Genomic DNA, 18,761 nt, shown 5'->3' on the forward strand with positions numbered 1-18,761 from the left:
GCGGTGGGTGACAGGTCTTCACCTCCACCCTTTTATAGTGAGATACAGCTTTGGGTGATGACACTGAGTCATCCTTGCATTTGAAGCTCTCCTCTTTCTTATTAATATTCTCCATCATGGCTCCCGTTCTTACCACACCCTATCCTGCCAGTGTTACACACACACACTGTATGGAGCGCTGTAGGTCCACACACACACACACACGCACAAAATCTGGGTCAGGACCCAATTGTGTGTTAAGGGAAGATTAAAAAGCACCTCTCAAACATTCTGAGAAAATTGGCTTTTTAACAGAGACCCAGAGCCTTCCTGTTTCCCTACTATGTGAGGATGAAATACACTGGAGCCTTTAGATATGTCATTTTTCATGCTAAGGGAGAGACTTGCATCATACCTACAGTACAGTACTCCAGATGATGCAACTCATTGTGCAGATAAGCAAACACAATAGACTGAAAATACTGTACAATACGGGTTCACAAGGAAAACTGGGTTAAAAATATGTGCAGTGAAGCACACAGTCTCCCCGACTGTTTATGGATGTCCAGATTTATTCATACCATCTTCATACAACCTTTTATTTTAATTCATGTTCATTTATCAGTTGCTTCTATTGTATTTTGATGGTTTTTGCCAAGGCGAGGGAGTCTGTATCACACATAAATGTTCACAAATAAGAAATAGCTAAACAGAAGTCTCCGGAAAAAAACTTCTATCGTGCTGAAAAGAAATACTGTAGTTTGTGTTATTAAGTGGTTATAGTGTCAGTTCCCATCTCAAGTGAATGCAGCATAAAATCACACATCTAATCAAAGTTTACAGTAACTGTAGAGCACAATACTCAATGTTCATCATCATAAATGTAAAGAGACTCAGTCTGTCACAGGAAATGTGCTCTTCTATTATTTGTCTCATGACAACAACGTATAAGGAATGATTCACACCTGCTCAGGTAGGTTTAAATCCTCTGTCTTCACACTAAGCTACATACAGCTCACTGTAATCTCTCCTGCTGTTCATAGTGACCCTTCAAACACACTTACAGTGTAAGTGATGGGGGACTAAATCCACAAGCCCAGTTTTGAGCAAAAACATCATAAAAAAAGTTTATTTGAAGATAATATAAGGCTTCAGCAGCCAGAGTTAGTCAAACAAAGTGTATATCTTACAGTGTTTTTAGTATTAAAAAAAATTTCCTCTTTGTGTCTAGACAGTGTTTTCCTGTTCAGCTGCAGTGGAAGGATTGTAACAAAAAGAGGGAATTTGGCTCTAAAAAGATGGTAACCTTTAAAAGATACCAAATTGATTTGGGTAATTTGGATGACTGAAGCCTCATGTTCGCTACAAATAAACTTTTAATTGCATTTTTGCACAGATGGAGGGCTGTGAATTTTGTAGCCCATCACTTCCACTGAGAGTGCTTTTCTGAAGGGGATCTTTTTAATGGCCGGTGTGAACAGGATGAATGATTACAGCAAGAAAAACATGTGTCAGTGTTCTTTGGGCACCTGATTATTGTTTTAGGACAGACTTTAAAAAAAAAAAAAAAAAAAAAAGTGAACTTATCCTTTAAACCAATATTTTTCTGACTAAGATATCCTGCAAATAAACATTTCATTGTCAAGAATGCAAACAGTAGAAGTCAATAAACATGATGAGGTCAAATGTAAATATATGTTTTCATCGAGCGGAGAGAAATATCACAACTATATCACTAATGTATGTAATGGGAATTTTGATTTGCTGCGTATTTAAACTTTTATGACTATTTTATGAGAATATGCAAATCAACTTTTTTTTAATGTATGTTTTGAAGACAGCAGGTAGCTGAGGGAACATGCAGAGACAGTTAACCTGCTGGAATTGATGTCAGCAGTAAAGCTCTGTGTATGTGAATAATTGCCTAATATCTCACAAGTAGACAGTTTCCCTCAGGGATCACTCCTGCCCCCCCTCCACCCCCCACACCCCTCCCATCCTGCCCTCATCCTCACAATATCAAAGCAAATGTGCTGAATAATTGACGTGCTTTTTGACTGGGAACTTAACCACCACCACCCCCGCCCCCTCACACGCCCAGAGAGAACAATCCTGGACAAAAGGCAGCTTTTCCAGGCAAATTAGCTCCAACGTTCAGATAAAACAGAAGGTATTGGAGAGGTCTCTTACCCTGACTCCATGTCTCATTTCATTTTGTTCTGGGCTCTTTCTCGGTCACTCACGGGACTCTTGGTTTTAAAGTTAGCAGCAAAGACTAAATTTACGGTTAGATTCAAAAGTAAAGTTAGTAAAAAAATGACTAAAACCCACATCTGCCGGGCGAGCGCCCTTATGTGAAAATCTCTGACTCACAGAAAAGGCCGAGACACAGAAGATCATGAGATCACAAAGCGCTTTGAGCCTCTCTATGAACTTATTATCACAGTCTAAACATGGCGTTCACACCAGTATGTAAACTCCAACTCTGTGACCCACGCACACACAGACATTTCTCCTATGTGGACCGCTAGTGTGAATACTGGCACTACGCCAAGAGAAAAACATGTTTGACACTGTTGTCATGTGTTCCATGAGTGCAGGAGATCCTGAGAGTCTTCCTCCTCCAGAGCAGAGCAGCATATCAGTGAGCCCGGCGGAGGCCCTTCCTTCAGAACAATGACTAAAATGATTATTTTAGTCGGTTCCTCGTTGGCCGTTTGAGTTGCCGTGTTGTCAACCAGAAGTGACTCACCATTAAAACTTCCTAGATCTTCACGTATGTTTTTAGTTAGCGCGTATATTAATCATTTACTGAAAATAGATTGAATGAAATACTACACTTAAATATAGTTATTTCCGTTTCATGCTGACTCTTTATTTGATTCATTTCAGAGGAATTCTTTTTTTTCAGCGCTACATTTATTTCAGAGCTCCACCTCGACCGTCCGCAACATTAAAATGCATCTTCAAAGTTATTGATTCAATAACATTAATATAATAATAATGTAATACTTAAAAATGTGCCTTTCATTGTATGATATGTACTTTTACTCCAGTAAAGGATGTGAGTGTGTGTTGACATTAATAGACATGCATGTGGAAACCTCCTGCCTGGTTTGTAATTTCAGTTAGTTGCACACAGAGGTCAGTTTAGGATAAAGATGAGAAGAAGAAACAAACCCAGACATCAGTGAATCACTTGGGGATTGCTAATCCAATGTTGCTAAAGAAAAACAAATAAGTAAAAAAAAAACAAAAAAAAACAACCTCTTCAGCTGACCGGCCCTTCGTTGGCTAATTCTGGCCACTTGCAGTTGCACTTACTGAATATTTCTCAACCTTGTGAAAAATAAGCCAATAAAATGAATAAATCACCCCTTAACCAGAGCGTAGTCCTGTGAAAAGGCCAGCGAGGGAGCGTGATGATGTGTCATGTGGGACAAAAAAGTAAGTGAGGCCTTGTTTGAGGAAGGAAGTCATAGTACTTCAAAATAGATTTGGTTTGCTCGTATGGTTTTTATCTTTTAATCCTGCTTTCTTTTCTCTGCCTCTCTCGCTCACACACACTCACACACACTCACACACACACGCTCATGTGCCGAGGCAGCAGGGTGTGTGATGTGGTGGGAAGACCCCGGGAGGTTTGGCTCCTGCTGGTTTCTGGGAGCAGCACCAGAATGGTGACTTGATCCACGCTCGGCAACTGGATTGGCTTAATCTGGTCTCACCGCAGCCATGGCGATCTGGTTCTGCCTGGAGATTGAGAGGGTGGGGGTGGGAGAGGGAAGGGAGGGAGGGAGGGAGGGGGGGAGGGGGGGGAGAGAAGGTTGCAGAAGAAGAGGAGGAGTTTTTATTAAGAGTTAGGCTGCCTAGAGTTGATCAGGAGTTGTGTGTGTGTGTGTGTGTGTGTGTGTGTGTGTGTTTTGAATGGGGCTTTTTGTTCCAACGTGACTCACTGTGTTCTAGCCACGGTTGGTGCCTGGAGGGAGAGATGGAGGGGAGGGTGAACAGCACAGAAGAGAAAGAGTTGATGTGGTTAAGTCATTAGGAGACTGCATGTTCGCTTGCTATGTCGAGCTTCGGCCTACTTCTCTGATAAATCAATAAGCCGACTGCCTGCGAACGAGACACGCAGAGTAAGAGTAAATCTATCTTCTGCTTCGCTCGGATCATTAAAACTTTAAGTCAACTCTACTACAGTAAAAGTACCTTCGATATGACATCAGTCAAACCAGATGTTTTTGCGATTACTTCCTCCTGCCTATAGATTTGTCAGCGAAATTCTATCAAGTTGACATTTACAATCACTTCCATCATGATTCAGATTATTCTGTGAAAACACGCATGAAATCAACAAGAATGATTTCAGAGTCGTGTTTCTTAGAAACAAGAAGTGTTGCAGCTTAAACAGAAAACAATATTTCCCACCTTATTTCCTTACATTTTTTTTAGGAATATCCATCATGAGTTCCTGCTCAGCAGAAAGTCCAATCAAAAGCTCTGACTGTGAAAAAAAACCCAACAAAATCCTGCAACTCACGTGTACATACTCGTACTATACTAATATCTCTGCGTTAAAATGTTATGAATTAAATGAATGCCACCTGTTGCTTGCAAACACACACACACACACACACGCACATGCACGCACGCCCCACCTTTGTTCCTCACCACTCATTGTCACCCAAGTGTGAAAGAAACCACCACTTGAGGCCCACCCATGACCACCTTTCTGGAGCTCTCCAAGACGTGGTCACACACACTCATGCCCCCTCCACCCCTGCACTCCAGCACCGTTTGCCATGGATGTTTCAAAACCATCTGACCTGGCTGTGCTAACGGGGGGCTATTTTGGGAGAGGGATGGCAAAACCGTCTGCTACTCGCGACGGCCATCGGAAAAAAAAAAAAAAAAAAGAGGGATTGCGAAGAGAGTGAGTGCTCTCCGGGTGAGTTGGTGAAAAGGGAGTCGAGGGGTCCTCCTGTGTATGTATGCGTGCAGACATGTCTCTATGTCTGTGTGTGTGTGTGTGTGTGTGTGTTTGTGTGTGTGTGTTTGTGTGTGTGCTCATAGCCAACCACCCCAGTGACCAAGTGCAGTGTCGGGGTCATGTGTCGCTGTAGGCCGGAGGGATTGCTGTTGAAATCGGAGATTTCATACGCTTGCAAAACCACAGACAGACGCTGAAGTTCATTCTCTGACAACTGCTCCTTTCACATCTCACATCTTTATCAACGTATCAGTTTTTAGAAAGGCTAAAGTAGAACTAGACCCTACACACTTTTTCTCGGGCGACGTCAGTATACGTGCTGATTCGCGCGAACTTGCACATGTAGTCTGTACATGTTTGATACTTACAATATGACCGGTTTATGGAAATTTTCAAATAAATAATTCATTTAGCTCAGGGGCTGTTGGCAGACAAAACCACCTGCGTTTAGTGCCGCTTTTAACAGAAAGAGTCTATAGTGAAATATGCATCCAGGCCCTTTGAGAAAGAGCCTGATCAACAGGTTGAGCAATGGAAAAAGCCATTAAGCTAACATGGCATCTCTCTCTATTTCCACGTGAAACGTCGTCTCCCTGTGTGGGATTTGACTAATGCGAGTAAGAAAATGTGTGAAGGTCAAAGGGACGACACTTTTGAAGTGAACATACAGTGAATAAAGTGGCCTGATTCAGAGGTAAGTGAAGGTGAACTTTGAGCAGCTCAAAGTAATAAGTAGTAAATAGTTTCTGAGAAGCTTTCAAGCTTTTGATTCATGTGTTTGAAAAGTAAACGTAAATCCAACATATTGGCTCCCACGTCTGTATTAGTTCATCTTATTCATCTTACACGTGTACTTTTTAAAGTTTGCGGACATGTTGCAATCCATGTGACTTGCAATAAGACATCCTACTCTAAAGATGAGGACATTTTACATTAAACGTACACGCGCACGCACACACACACACACACACACACACACACGCTGAGAACTGCTCTGTGGAGCGAGTGGGCCAGTTCCTCCTACTATTTCTCTTAATGTGTCCCTTGTGCTGGAGGTGTGGAGCTGCCAGCATTGTTCACTCGCTACACTGGACGCTAACAGCTGTGTGTATTTACTGATGATAAACACACAAGTTACTGCGGACATTTTAGCCTTGTAGCCACATTTAGTTATTGTTAACAGCGGGTGTTTTCAATGTAGGATGTGAAGAGCTGTATTCAAAGTTGGAAAGGTGTGAGTTTATCTGGCTTTGAGCCTTTTTGCTGTTTTATCTGCGAGCGTCTGCGTGTATGTTCGGTATCTTTGGAAGACATGCAGCGCAGATAAGGCGTGTCCGCATGTTTGCAAATCCTAGACGTGTCCCGCTGGACTATGTAAGCAGTTCCTCCGATGTTGCTCCGGGGTGTGGATCGCAGGCTGTATGACCAGGGCCTCCTGATGCAGCTCTGGCTCTGTAGGCATTTTGTGCATAGGCCTCAGGATGCAGCTCCAGGGCTGAGCTATCAGGCCTTATGAATGGGCCACATGATGCAGCTCCGGGGTGGGGCACACACCACCAGCCCTCTCACAGTTAAAGCTCTTCTCAGACTCACGGCGGGAAACACAATTGTTCTTTTAAAATCGGACAAGAAGTAAAAAGATCTTTGAATTCATCAGATGGGTGCTTTCCCACAGCTGCGTAACATTTCATGTAGTATACATCACTTACACTGAAGTGATGGAGTTACTGATGTGGAGGCGGAGTAACACAAGGGGTGCTTCGCCCGGTTTAACCCAGAGTGCATGTAATGCGGAATACTTTGGCTCATGCAGTTAAAGTCTCTGAGTATTCATCTCATATATACCGAGTCCTCCGGTCATATGAAACTAGAACAATACAGAGCTTTAATAACAAATAAGCAGGAATCACTTAAAATAGCAGTTACAGCACTTAAAGCCATGAGTAAGAAGCAGGATATCAAAATTTCTGCGAAATCAGGATAACACTTCTGAGATCCTGCTTGTGTCCATTGGCTCTTTATTTTATTCCAACTCTTTGCTTCATGGGACATTTCCTTGTGGTTACAATTTGCTTTGTTCAGAGCAGTTAATAATTTGGGGGGGATTTGAAGGAATTTTGTGGTTTGCCAAACTGTGCCTCAAGAACAAAACTCACACAAACACTCACCACAGATTCTTCAGACATGACTAACAGTGATATCAACATATACCAGATAAGGTACTGAAAACGGCGGCAATTAAAGAGGGTCTATTTTAAAACATCTTAAAGTCACAGTGATTCTGTCATTCCTCATTCTCAGAGCTAACTGTTTGTTTGTTGTTGTTTTGTTTTTTTTTTTGAAAGTATGTGACATACCATAGACCCTCTAACATCTAGCTTATCAAACATTTGTGTGAGAGAGCAGAGAGGATTTTTACATGCGAGGAATGTCTGACTCATTATCCTGTGTGCGTGTGTGTGTTTGTGTGTGCGTGTGCGTGACAGTCACATCTTCAGAGAGGCTGAGCTAAGCAAGGTTAGTTAGATCATTTACACATTTCTTCTCCCCACTGAGTCTTTAGCTGTCACTTTGCATAGAGAATGGAGCTCTAACTACTCCGTTTTACATAGCAGTTGAAGCCTGATAACATGTTTTGTTTTTTTTTTCTTTCTTTTCTCCGAGAGCTGGATAAGCTTCCTAGTTTCACCTCAAATATGCTCGCATGATTCTTTAGTTGTTCCATCAGCATTTTCAACCATAGCAGATGTTGTGAATGAGATGAAGTGAAAATATTTTGTTGCTGTTCATTGTGAACTGATCACTAAAAGCTGCATGTCACCCACACTCCAGCAAAATAATGAATCACACTTCTTGTTGTCCTACTGTATTTATTAAGAGCAGGGTACAAACAGTTTTTGGCCTTTTCTAGGCTTTTTATCAGAGCAGTTAGCAGAGATAAATAGCATTCACACACACAGGTGATGTGGTTTCATGACCTGTCAAGTATGCTTTTTTTGGATGCATACACTCACTAAATACCCTCTGAAAGGGTGGGTCTCAAAAACATTCTTAAAGGATAAGGCTAGCGACCAACAATGTGTTTGTCCGTCTCTCAGTACTGTCTGTGGCTCTTTGCCCGGAGTCTGTTCATTTCTGCTGATAATATGAGTCTTTAAACAGCTCATGAATATGTACTTTCATTTTTTAAGAAGTCTAAATCATTTCCTAAAAAGAGCTGGACGCTGTAGTTTTAGCAAATGTTATTCAAGTAAACAGTATGTTTATGGGGGGGGACTGTTTTCATCTGCATGTGTCGGGTGTACTGGTAAGTATTTACAGCAGCAGGACGGCGTTTTGTGGGACAGACTGAAAATAAACTCCAGTGCCCCGTGTTCATTGTAATCAAGGAACATGTCATAATTGCAACAGTGTGGTTCACTGATGGAATAAGCCATATCTTTGCTTTGGCTGCACCGAGCGTACCGGTCAGTCAAAACAATTCATCCTCAGTTTTGCTCTTTTCATGTAAATTGTTGACAATAATGAATCCCATCCAGACATGTTTTAAGATGTATATAAAACACTCCACTTTGAATAATTATTTGTGTCTGATATGAAAACTCACGTTTAACTGTGTGACTTCACTGTGTTTGTGCACTGGAGGAGCTTCAGGTTTCCACATCACACTTGTGTACGTTGAATATTTAACCAGGACTAATTGTGATGTCACTAATCATGCTCCACCGTCGGCAGATGAAAATGAGATGCAAACAAGCCTTCCAGCGTCAAACTCTGCACATGCATCATCCTGTACGGTGAAGGTCAAACATTCAACAACGGCAACAAGAAGAACACACATGGCTGAGTGGAGCGGGACTTATATCATATAAATGTCACCAGATTTCTCTTTTTGAGAATAAGAAGCACTGAAAACATTTATCTTATCTCCTTTTTATTTCTCAAAAGTATAAAACACACACAGAGCACAACACAGTTCATATTATTTTGACTCTTTATTGAACATATTACACATGATTAGAAAACATCATCCAGGAATCAAACATTTTACAAACTCCAGTCATTCATTTAACACCGCATACTCCACATTCATGAAGTTAATTCTTCAAGGCAGCCATTATTCAAAGGGACAGCTATCTATCTTTGCATCTGCCTACATATGCCTCCGTCCATCCTTTTTGGTCCTTCGATTCACTCCGCAATTAGCCACGGTCACATATAGGCCTGCGATTCAAAGCTTTTTCGCTTGATTTTCATGCAGCCATCAGCGCTCGGCGAGACAATTGGCCCTTTTCATATCTTGACTGCGGATGAACCCTGTAACCTTGTGTTAGTGAACACTACTCTAATTTAAAGTGCCCTGGGTGGACTGTGGCCAGCTGCCTGGGGGCATTGCCTCTCAATGACGATACCTTGTGATGGGATGGCCGGCTTTTACACACACACACACACACACACACACACACATATCCTCACACATTTCTGCTCAGTTTGATTTCACCCTCTTTGGTTCCACTTTGCCAGCCTGTTCCAGCTATCAACCAAATCAAATATTCTGACAGGATGTTCAGTAGTAAACTTTTATAACCTTCATCTCCCCTTTTTCCTTTTCTTCTTGCTGGCCTTCGTTTCACTGATTTCTAAAAGATACCTTGCCCCGCTGGTGAAGAACTTTATTGCTTTATTAGCTGTTTTAACACCTGCAGAAGCATTTTAACTACCCGCCTATGAAACCTGCTGTGCAACATAAAAATATATGGTATTTTCATAAGTATTAGCCTTATTGGGGCTCTAAAAGTGTTGCAGAAGTTTTAGTGAAAACATCAGTTCAGCTGTGAAGTTACTCCTGTCCTGAACCTGAGATATGATATACAAGCTATGAGACACATGACTCATCACTCCCAACACACAGATATCATCATCATCATGACAGTTAAATGATACAAGTTCATCAGCGAGACACTGAAATGAGATCAGACACTCAGATAAAACATTTACATTTAGCTCCGGTTGACTGCAGAAGCATGTCGAGGCTTTAGGGCAGTGGTCACCAACCCCTTGCTCCTGCAGAGCTACTGCTCTGCATGTTTTAGGTATCTCCCCACTCTAGCACACCTGATTCTAATTATTGACTTGTTATCAAGCCCTTGACAAGCTTCAGCTGCTTGATAACGAGTTAATAATGATAATCATGTGTGTTAGAGTGGAGAGATACCTCTAACATTGCAGGGCAGTAGCTCTCCAGGAGCAGGGTTGGTGACTGCAGCTTTAGGGGTAATTGCATGAAATACAAACCAACTATTCTCAAAAAGAGACTCAACAAAAAAAAAAAAAAGTCAAAGGCTTCTTTCTTGCCTTAAAAAGAAGTCTCGAACACTTCCTTCCCCCCGGTTAATGCCGCTCTCCTCGGGCTAAGCAGCTGATTTATTGACAACACGCCGCCATGGCTGGATGTTTTTAAAAGCGGGGGATTTTTAGCTCAAACATTTTATGGTGTTTGAACCACGAGACACAGTGTGGCGAACGGGATGGAGACCTCATGACTGCCGACAGACATGACAGGCGGGGAGGCACAGTCCCCCCCCCCACCCACCCCCACCTCCCCTCCCCGCCTCCCTCCACCCCCATCAGCTCTCTCTCTGTGGGACGCTTTTGTCCGATAAGAGGTCATGCACCACACCCGATTTAAGTCATGTGCTCCTCATTGCATGACGAGCAACACAAGACAACAGGGATGTGTTTGGTTGTGTGCGTTTGCGGGCGAGCGAAGGCATCAGCATCCGTAGCAGCCGGGTACATTTTGTGCTCATCTTAATCTTAAGAAACGTATGTTTGTTGTTTAAGTTTGTATCTTTTTCTTTTCTTGTCTTTGCCTCATTGTCAAAGTATGAAAGCATGTGCTGGGTTGGAAGAGAGGTGCTCCATCCCTTCGAGTGGGTGTGTAGGGTCTGGGTCGGGGCTTTTTAGTACTTTAAGACCTTAACTCTGCCCCGGGGGACTCTTACTCGACGCCCACGCCTCGTTCTATTAAACTCTGGACCACATCAACATTCCTGAGATTAATTTAGACACAAGCTTTATAGCTACTCATGCACACACACAGTATATTACTGCTGTGAGATAAATTATTACAGCCAGTAGAAAGATGGTTGTCAGCCCTCATGTGAGTGATAAATATGGTTATGATCTAATCCAGTTCATAAAAGAGAATGACAACCACGTTTTCTAAGTGATGTCACTACATTAAATAATTCAGGTACCCAATACCACATTTGAAAGTGAATCCCAGTTACACTTTCTGGCTGTCCAGTGTGTGTGTGTCGCAATGATAGAAATAAGAGAACTGTGTCAGTCAAACATTTTAAAAGTTTCCTCTTCTACTTTCGTTGTCCGATGCAGCCCAAACAGGCGTGGACGTGGACAGCAGGGTGGACCGGAAATGTAACACTATATTGGGTGTGTTTACAGATTTGTCCACACATGGAATTGATGCATTTGGTTCACATAAATTTTGGGCTGTACAACATATGTGCTGACATTCGCAGCTACGCTGATGCCAAAAAGTATCATTTGAGCTTATTAGTAACGGCTTTGCTGAAAAAATCTAGTGGTTGGTATAGTGTAGTTGGTTGTTTGCTACTATTTTGATAATCAATGAATCATTTTAAATAATCTTTCAAGAAAAAAAGGCTTTAATTCTCTTATTCCAGCTACTGAAAAGTGAATATTCTCTGGTTTTCTTGGTCTTCTGTGAAAACAAACTGAATATCTTTGGGTTTTGAACTGTTGGTTAAAGGAAACAAGATATTTGAAGATGTCATCTTGAGCATTGGGATAATTATGATGGACATCATTTCCTAACATTTTAGAGACCAAATCAGTAATCAATGAATTGGGAAAAAATAATGGACAGATTAATCAATAAGGAAAATAATTGTTAGTTGTAGCCTTGTTTGAAGGATAAATGACCTCAAACAACCAGATAGTTGGCGGAGATAGTCGCCGTCATCAGGAGCAGCCAAACACGACGTCATTCATTCAACTCCTCAGTCTCAAGTCTTTTAATATTGGAACATGGCCATTATTTTTCCCTTCCCTTAACCATAGTGTTTTAGTCGACCACACTTAACCGTATATTATTCATACTATTTGTCACTTGTGAATGTTGGACTAACTAATCAGTCCAACCGAGGATTTCAGCGATCAGAAACCAAAGAGACATGCCTTTGGGGAGATGTTGAGGTCATTTCCTCACTCACAGCAGTGCTTATTTCTCTCTTTCCTGCAGTATTATGTACAATACAATTTATTCTCCTTCATAAATGAGGTCCCAAACACTGGCTGTACCTCCAAGATGTTAACTTTATGTGAGCTAAGAAAAACAGCCCTGTCATAAATTCATTTTTAAATTGAATTACTTAGCGTGGGTGTGACACCGTGGAATATTCCCAACTAATAGGAAACCATGTAAACATATAACTAAAGTGTCATATATGGAAATGGAAAATCATCATAGTTGGGTTTACAGGGTAAAAACATACACAGTTACAGACATTTCATCATGAAGAGCATCACAGTTAACTGACCAGGAGCCGGTGGGATCGATTCCCTTCTGTAAACTATATGCTTCGTTTCATCATGTTGAGATGGGATGTAGATGATCCTGTCTGAGCCCCCGAGGAAAAAGATAAATTTGAAAGCACATACTGACACACCTGTGCAGTTTGATATACATTGCTCTCTGCTGCAGGATATATATACAACCGCATATCGATGCTGTCGCTCTCCGTCTCTCACTAAATCTCTTTTTCTCGCTCTCACTCACACACACTCCTTTTTGCTAAGCCCTTAATCATAAACATGCTCATTTCCACCCTACATGTTTACCCAGACAGATCAATCCAGCTCATCTAGCAACTTGCCTGACCTTGACCTTAAACTAACCCTGAGAGATAAAGCTGCTGGAGGAGGACTTGCTCACTTTAATACACAAATACTGCAGTGCTAACGTGAATAAAAAAAGTTGGAGTGTAAGTAGCTGCGCATGCAGTGACCTTCCACGTTTCAGCTGTCCGCTGTGGCTACGCTCACTGTTAGTGAGGTGCTTGTGTGCATACATTTGCATGTGTCTCTATGCTTACATGCAAGTGTGTTTTTTTTTCTATCTGCATATATGTGTTGGTGTGTGGTGGTGCACATATATGTGTGTGTTCCATCTATGCGCCTGCATGCCTGCGTACTGTACGAGTAGAATCTATCTGTATGTGTGTTTCTGTATTAGCCTGTGTGTCAGTAGCATGGGTTGTAACTCACTCTGACTGCGAGCCGAGGCCCCTGGCAGGGAAAGCTGTGGGTCTGGCAGGTCTCAGCAGGGCTCTAAAGCAGCTCTGCAGCTCAGCTCTGCTCAGCTCGGCTTCGCTGGTAGTTGCGGGCCCATCTCCATGTCACTCCGAAGAGGTATTCAAGAGAACTCCTTACTGGGAGACCTCCAGCGTGAAAACAGGACAATGTCATCATGTCTTATTGTTGGCAGCCATGTTCATAGTTCCACAATAGGTTCTGATTCACCGAGCTGAAAAGAAGCATGGACATTTTATGCCAGTGGATTTGCACAGCGTTTGCCATTTTACCATGATGAATAGTAGCACAAGCACTGCTTAAGTCATTGCAGGCCTGCCAGCGCTGCCTTAGAGAACAGGCAGCAGTGTGGCACCTCTTAAATCTTAAATCAAACTTTATCGCTGGCTATTTAACAGTTTCCAAGCAACAAGACATCAGATTTCTCCTAAAGACATATGCAGACTATCTGTACTACTTTGAGTGGGTAATTTACAATTTCATGGCTTAAAGAAATACTCATTTTAGTAAATAAACACTCGCTGTGTGTTTTAATACGCAGGAGGAACAGCTAGCCTAGCTCAGTCGTATTTATATATTGTATCCTGAGCACAGTTTAACAAGCAGTTAACTTGTGCTTCGGAGCTATTTACTGACCAACAACAGCTGGGAGCAGAGACTGTACAGTTAGAAGCCCCTCAGAAGTCCATACTCATTGTGAAGTTACCAGCTTTGCATAATTACATGATTCTGAAATATGATGTATTATTAGCTTGCTTGTTAGCGAACAAGATACAACATGAAAGTAAAGAGCTTTTTAGTGCTGTTGGAAGGTGTATTGTGTTCTCTGTTGACAGTGGCTAGCTGTTCTCCCAGGCCTCTAGTTTTTGTGCTTAACCAGGCTTAACACATCCTGGATCAGTCTCTCTACTGAAAGCACAGTCATTAAATTGATGTAGACTTTTCAGAGTATTTCTTTAAAATTTAGCTCACCACCCTAAACTCTGATATTTTTTTTTTTTTTGTCTTGTTTACCATATAATGGAAGCCCTTGAAAATATTTTTCAGTCCTGTGTAAGTACTGCAGCAACAGCTGTCCCTGTTTTTTTTTTTTTTTTTTTTTTTCTTAAATGTTATAAAGTTGAACTGAATAGGCTTATTGTAACACTCATAACGCTCAGTCATCTGGCTGCCACTGGACCTGCATATGAATCATATGTCTGTTGCTTTACACCCGCCTCAAATGTTCATAATTCTCATGGGAGACAGTTAACAGTTAACAATTCATAAAGTTTAAAGTGACATTTTTACTGCTATTGTTACTGCATTTTTTTTTAAATGCAGTGTTCATCTTATTCATTTACAATTAAACTCATATGATCTTAATCTGAAGATGCTGCCTGTGAAAGTCAACGTCTACGCCTGTGCGGATGACTCAGGCAGCACACGCAGCATGCGGAGAGAGAAAGAAAGAAAGAAAGACGAGCAGAAGAGTGAAAGGCAGAGGAGAGGGAGCGAGTGAAATAAAGACCTGGATGAGGAGATAAAGCTGTGAGAGGGCGAAAAAACAAAGAGAGGGTAGTAGGACGAGATGAAGGAGAAATAGGTTTCAGGAGAGGGAGAGTAAAGCCAGAGAGAGAGAGAGAGAGAGTGAGAGAGGGAGGTTATGGCCTGGACTCTGACCCAAATTTTAAATATGGTCTCTGACAACCTGATCTGACCACGCCACTGTGTGGTCTTCCTTTCTTTCCATTCGTTATGGATGCATGACGACCACACGCCTCTCTCCTCTCAGCACTCACTGTGCAGTCACTCGACGAGTCGGAGCACGTTCATTTAATGCAACATTAAAATGACGACGAGCTGGAGGTCGCAGTGTCATGAGATTTTCTTTTGTGGCGTTTCCAAAAACCACATTTCTCCTTTTCAGCACACATGCATGCGCTCATCAAACACATACGACACCTCAGGCTTAAAGGAGGCTAAAGGAGAATGTAGCTTGGTGTAATTATATTAAACAATACAGCTGCTTTATAACAGAGTTAGCCCTTCCTAAAGCGTTATGAATGAAAACATTTTTCATACAGGCAGATAAATTCTGTAATTCAAAGAGGTAGGCTGAAAATGTCTTTATGTACCAAGAAGAGAACACTGGGTGCAAGCTTAAGGCTTTGGCAGGGATTGTTGGCATTCGTCTTTCTGCTTTTTGCTGGTTTGCTGGCGATGCCTTCGCCTGTTTGGTTACTTTATGGCCAAGCAGGAGCTATAACCAAGCCAAATCCTTTTAGAAGAAAAAAAAATCAAATTTGGGCTGATTTTTTTTTTTTTTAATAGCTAGTTTTCATAATTCATTATAAAATCATATCATACCATATCACCATAATGTGCTATAAAGCTGCTGTAATTCTTATCATTAAAAAGAATGAGCATGTATTTTATTCTTACTAGTCTCGTCTTTTTAAGAAGTGTCGGTGTACAATTCTTGAATTTATATCCCGCCTGCCTGAATAAACATGAGCACACACACACACACACACACACACACACACACACACACACACACACACACAAATGCCTCCTGTTCTGTGTGTGTTAAGATCGTTGGGAGTTAGGTGACAGATACTGAGAATGCCTCGGCCTAAATTAAGCCCTCTGCTTCATCAAAAACATCCTGCCTTCCTGCTCAGGCTGAGATTGTGGTAACTTCTCATTGGGCAGCGCAGGTAAACCAGTGGGAACAAACACACACACAAATACACTCACACACACACATTTGTGAGGATTAAATAAAGATTTTCTGTGACTGCTAAAAACCAAATAATGTATGTTTTGTTTCAGATTCTTTGAAAAAGATATTTTCACATTTGTTATATATCAGTGATTCAGTTTGTTGTGGCAAAGTTACAATTTTAGTAGTTTTCTGGTAAATAACAATATTTCTTTTTCCTTCCATTGTAAAATGTCCTGAAGGAAGGAAGTGCACCACGTGAGCAAACTCCTCAAATAAAGTGTCCTGTATGGCTTCTATATATTTGTATATATCTGTATATGTCATATATAGATGACAGAGAGGAAGAGAGGAAAGTCAGAGGAAAAATGTTACAAGCAAAACATAAAACATTTTTGACATTTCAGTCAACAGCTACAACGTTTTTAAAAAAAGTTATAGAAGGTCCGTTATTCGATCATTTTGAACTCTGAAAGGCATCGACCTTCAGAATCACTTCTCCTGTAACATTCACTGGAAGTAAGTAAAAGTTTAAATGCATGACCTTTTAGCTTTCAATGCAGCATTGTCCCACTCTGACTTTTATTTAAGTAAAGGTTTGAGCACTTCTTTCCATAAGCTCACTGGAAAAGAGAACATATTCACCTGCATGTACACACAATCGCAGTATGACCCATATACAGTGAGAGAGGAGAAATTGGGTGGGAGGGTTGCAGGGGGAGGCAAAGGAAGGAGGGAAGGAGGGAGGAGAGGGAAGGAGGAGAGCGCTGCACCACTCTGCTCCAGCTCCACTTCCACTGGTGACCCCACGGCTGTAAATCTGAAAGTAGAAGACCAGTTCCTTACTTCTTTGCTTTTTTTTTTTTTTTTTAATGTTTTTTCTCCATTTTACTCTCCGGTGCTGCACATATCACTGACAAGAAGTGACTGTCAGTATTTAATATGGACTCATTATATCCGTCTGGCAAGTCTCAGTCAGAAGTTAATCTGTTTGACAAGTGAGTTCACACGGTAAAAAGTCTCCATCTTTGGTTGCAGATGTGCAGACTTAGTATGAAAGTATGAAATAAAACAGATATGAATTCGCTGACACAATAACAAATGCTTTTTGCCTCTTTGTGTTAACAGACAACTTAATTAAACAGTTCCTCTGCCTTGAGATTCAATCCTTGACAAGTGAGTAAACAGAGTGCCGACGCTAAAACAAGAGTTACCAGTAAGCTTTTTATTTTTTTTTCTGTTTGACACCTGCTCATTAAACGTGTATCTCGTTTTATTTACAGCCGTAGCTTCGTAGCTTTCTGTGTGACAGTTGCCAGTGAGAAAAAAAAAAAAAAAAAATGGAAGAAGAGGTGAGAACATAACAGAAGAGATTCTCGCTAATACAGTCGACTTCCCAGAAAAACTATACTGTGACGAATTAATTATCTTGATGTCTGCAATCCAACACAGCCTGAACCCGGCAGCTCACACAAAGAACAAGGCAGCCAACATGGTGCTTTACCGGCTAGCCTAGAGAGTCAAATTTGGTTTTCATGCAGCCACCGCCGCTGGCTCGGAAACGCAAGAATAGATCAAGTTGAGAGTGGAATGATTCCCAAAATGACATTAAATATATTAGAAAAAGATGTCTGCAGCGGTGTTACAGTATGTTGCCAAAGTCGACCCAAATAAGTCCTTGCAATGTAACATAGTCTGAATGAAATACTGTTGGCTTCTAGATTTGCTGCCAACTTACAAATTTGGTGTTTTCCTACCTAATTGCCTGGAACATGAGACTGAGAGGGAAAATCCGGCATAAAAGTGGCCCACATTTTCAAAAAATTTAATGATTTGCTGTTTTGGTTAGGAAAAGTTTTAGGCATGGTGGACAACCTGTCAGAGTGAACTATATCATCTTTTCTGACATGTAAGGGCCTGTTTTGGTGGGTTGGTATAACAGGGTTGAGTATTATTATCCCTGTGCAACAATCTATTATATATTCTGACATCAACAATCTTAGATTATCGCTCCGGCTTTGAGGAACATCGGTGAACGCCAGCATTATGGAAATGCTCTTATTTAGCTAACCAAGAACACGCCTAAAGCTGTATCACAAATCTATGATACAGTCAGAATGACAGTAAAAGCTCAGCAGGCAACTGAAAACAGCACCAGGTTTGAAATAAATCATCCAATTGTTCATTCTCCTCAGCACTTCCTTCAGTCCCGCCAAGATCTTGCAGAGATTATTTGTGAATTGGCCACCTCCCTATGCTAACAGCGTCTTTATATTAAATAACATCTTTTGCATCTTTTTCTTACGCACTAAGTTCCAGTGAGAGTATAAATGGTCTTCAGATGTTTCAGTTAGAGTTTCTTACATGTATGCCAGGATCAGACTACGGGACATTAACCCGACCCGAAAGACGTGGAGCATGTGGAATAAAAATTAGCTTTAGCCGCAACGTTTACTCATTTTATCCCCGTGTAGTGGAAGACAATTGACACAGCGTCTGGGACTTCACAGTCACCCCAAAAATGTGAGTCAGAATAATTTTGTCTGTCGCCGAGGTCGACAACTTCTGTAATGTTAAGTATTTAAAATAAAGTGCATTCAGCACCAAAATTAAATCAGAGCTTTAAATGTTATCATGGAAGAGCATCCCGCAAACCAAATCAAGTAGTTACCAGTACTTTCACGTTATATGAAGTTAGTGTTATAAGGTTACAAATGGTTTTCCACT

At 41.3% G+C, this 18,761-nt stretch overlaps 1 long non-coding RNA gene across 1 annotated transcript in view; it reads right to left on the reverse strand.

Moving 5' to 3' along the window:
* Window positions 1-2,015: 2,015 nt before the first annotated feature.
* The window catches only part of LOC122978751, a 29,152-nt gene continuing 12,406 nt past the window's right edge, over window positions 2,016-18,761 (reverse strand). Inside the window, exons 2-3 of the long non-coding RNA XR_006402733.1 lie at window positions 13,283-13,541; window positions 2,016-3,732 (exon numbers count right to left, since the gene is read on the reverse strand). This is a non-coding gene — a long non-coding RNA (uncharacterized LOC122978751). The remainder of the gene's footprint in view (window positions 3,733-13,282; window positions 13,542-18,761) is intronic.

The sequence above is a fragment of the Thunnus albacares genome, chromosome 3, assembly GCF_914725855.1.
Source record: "Thunnus albacares chromosome 3, fThuAlb1.1, whole genome shotgun sequence".
Taxonomy (NCBI): Eukaryota; Metazoa; Chordata; class Actinopteri; order Scombriformes; family Scombridae; genus Thunnus; species Thunnus albacares.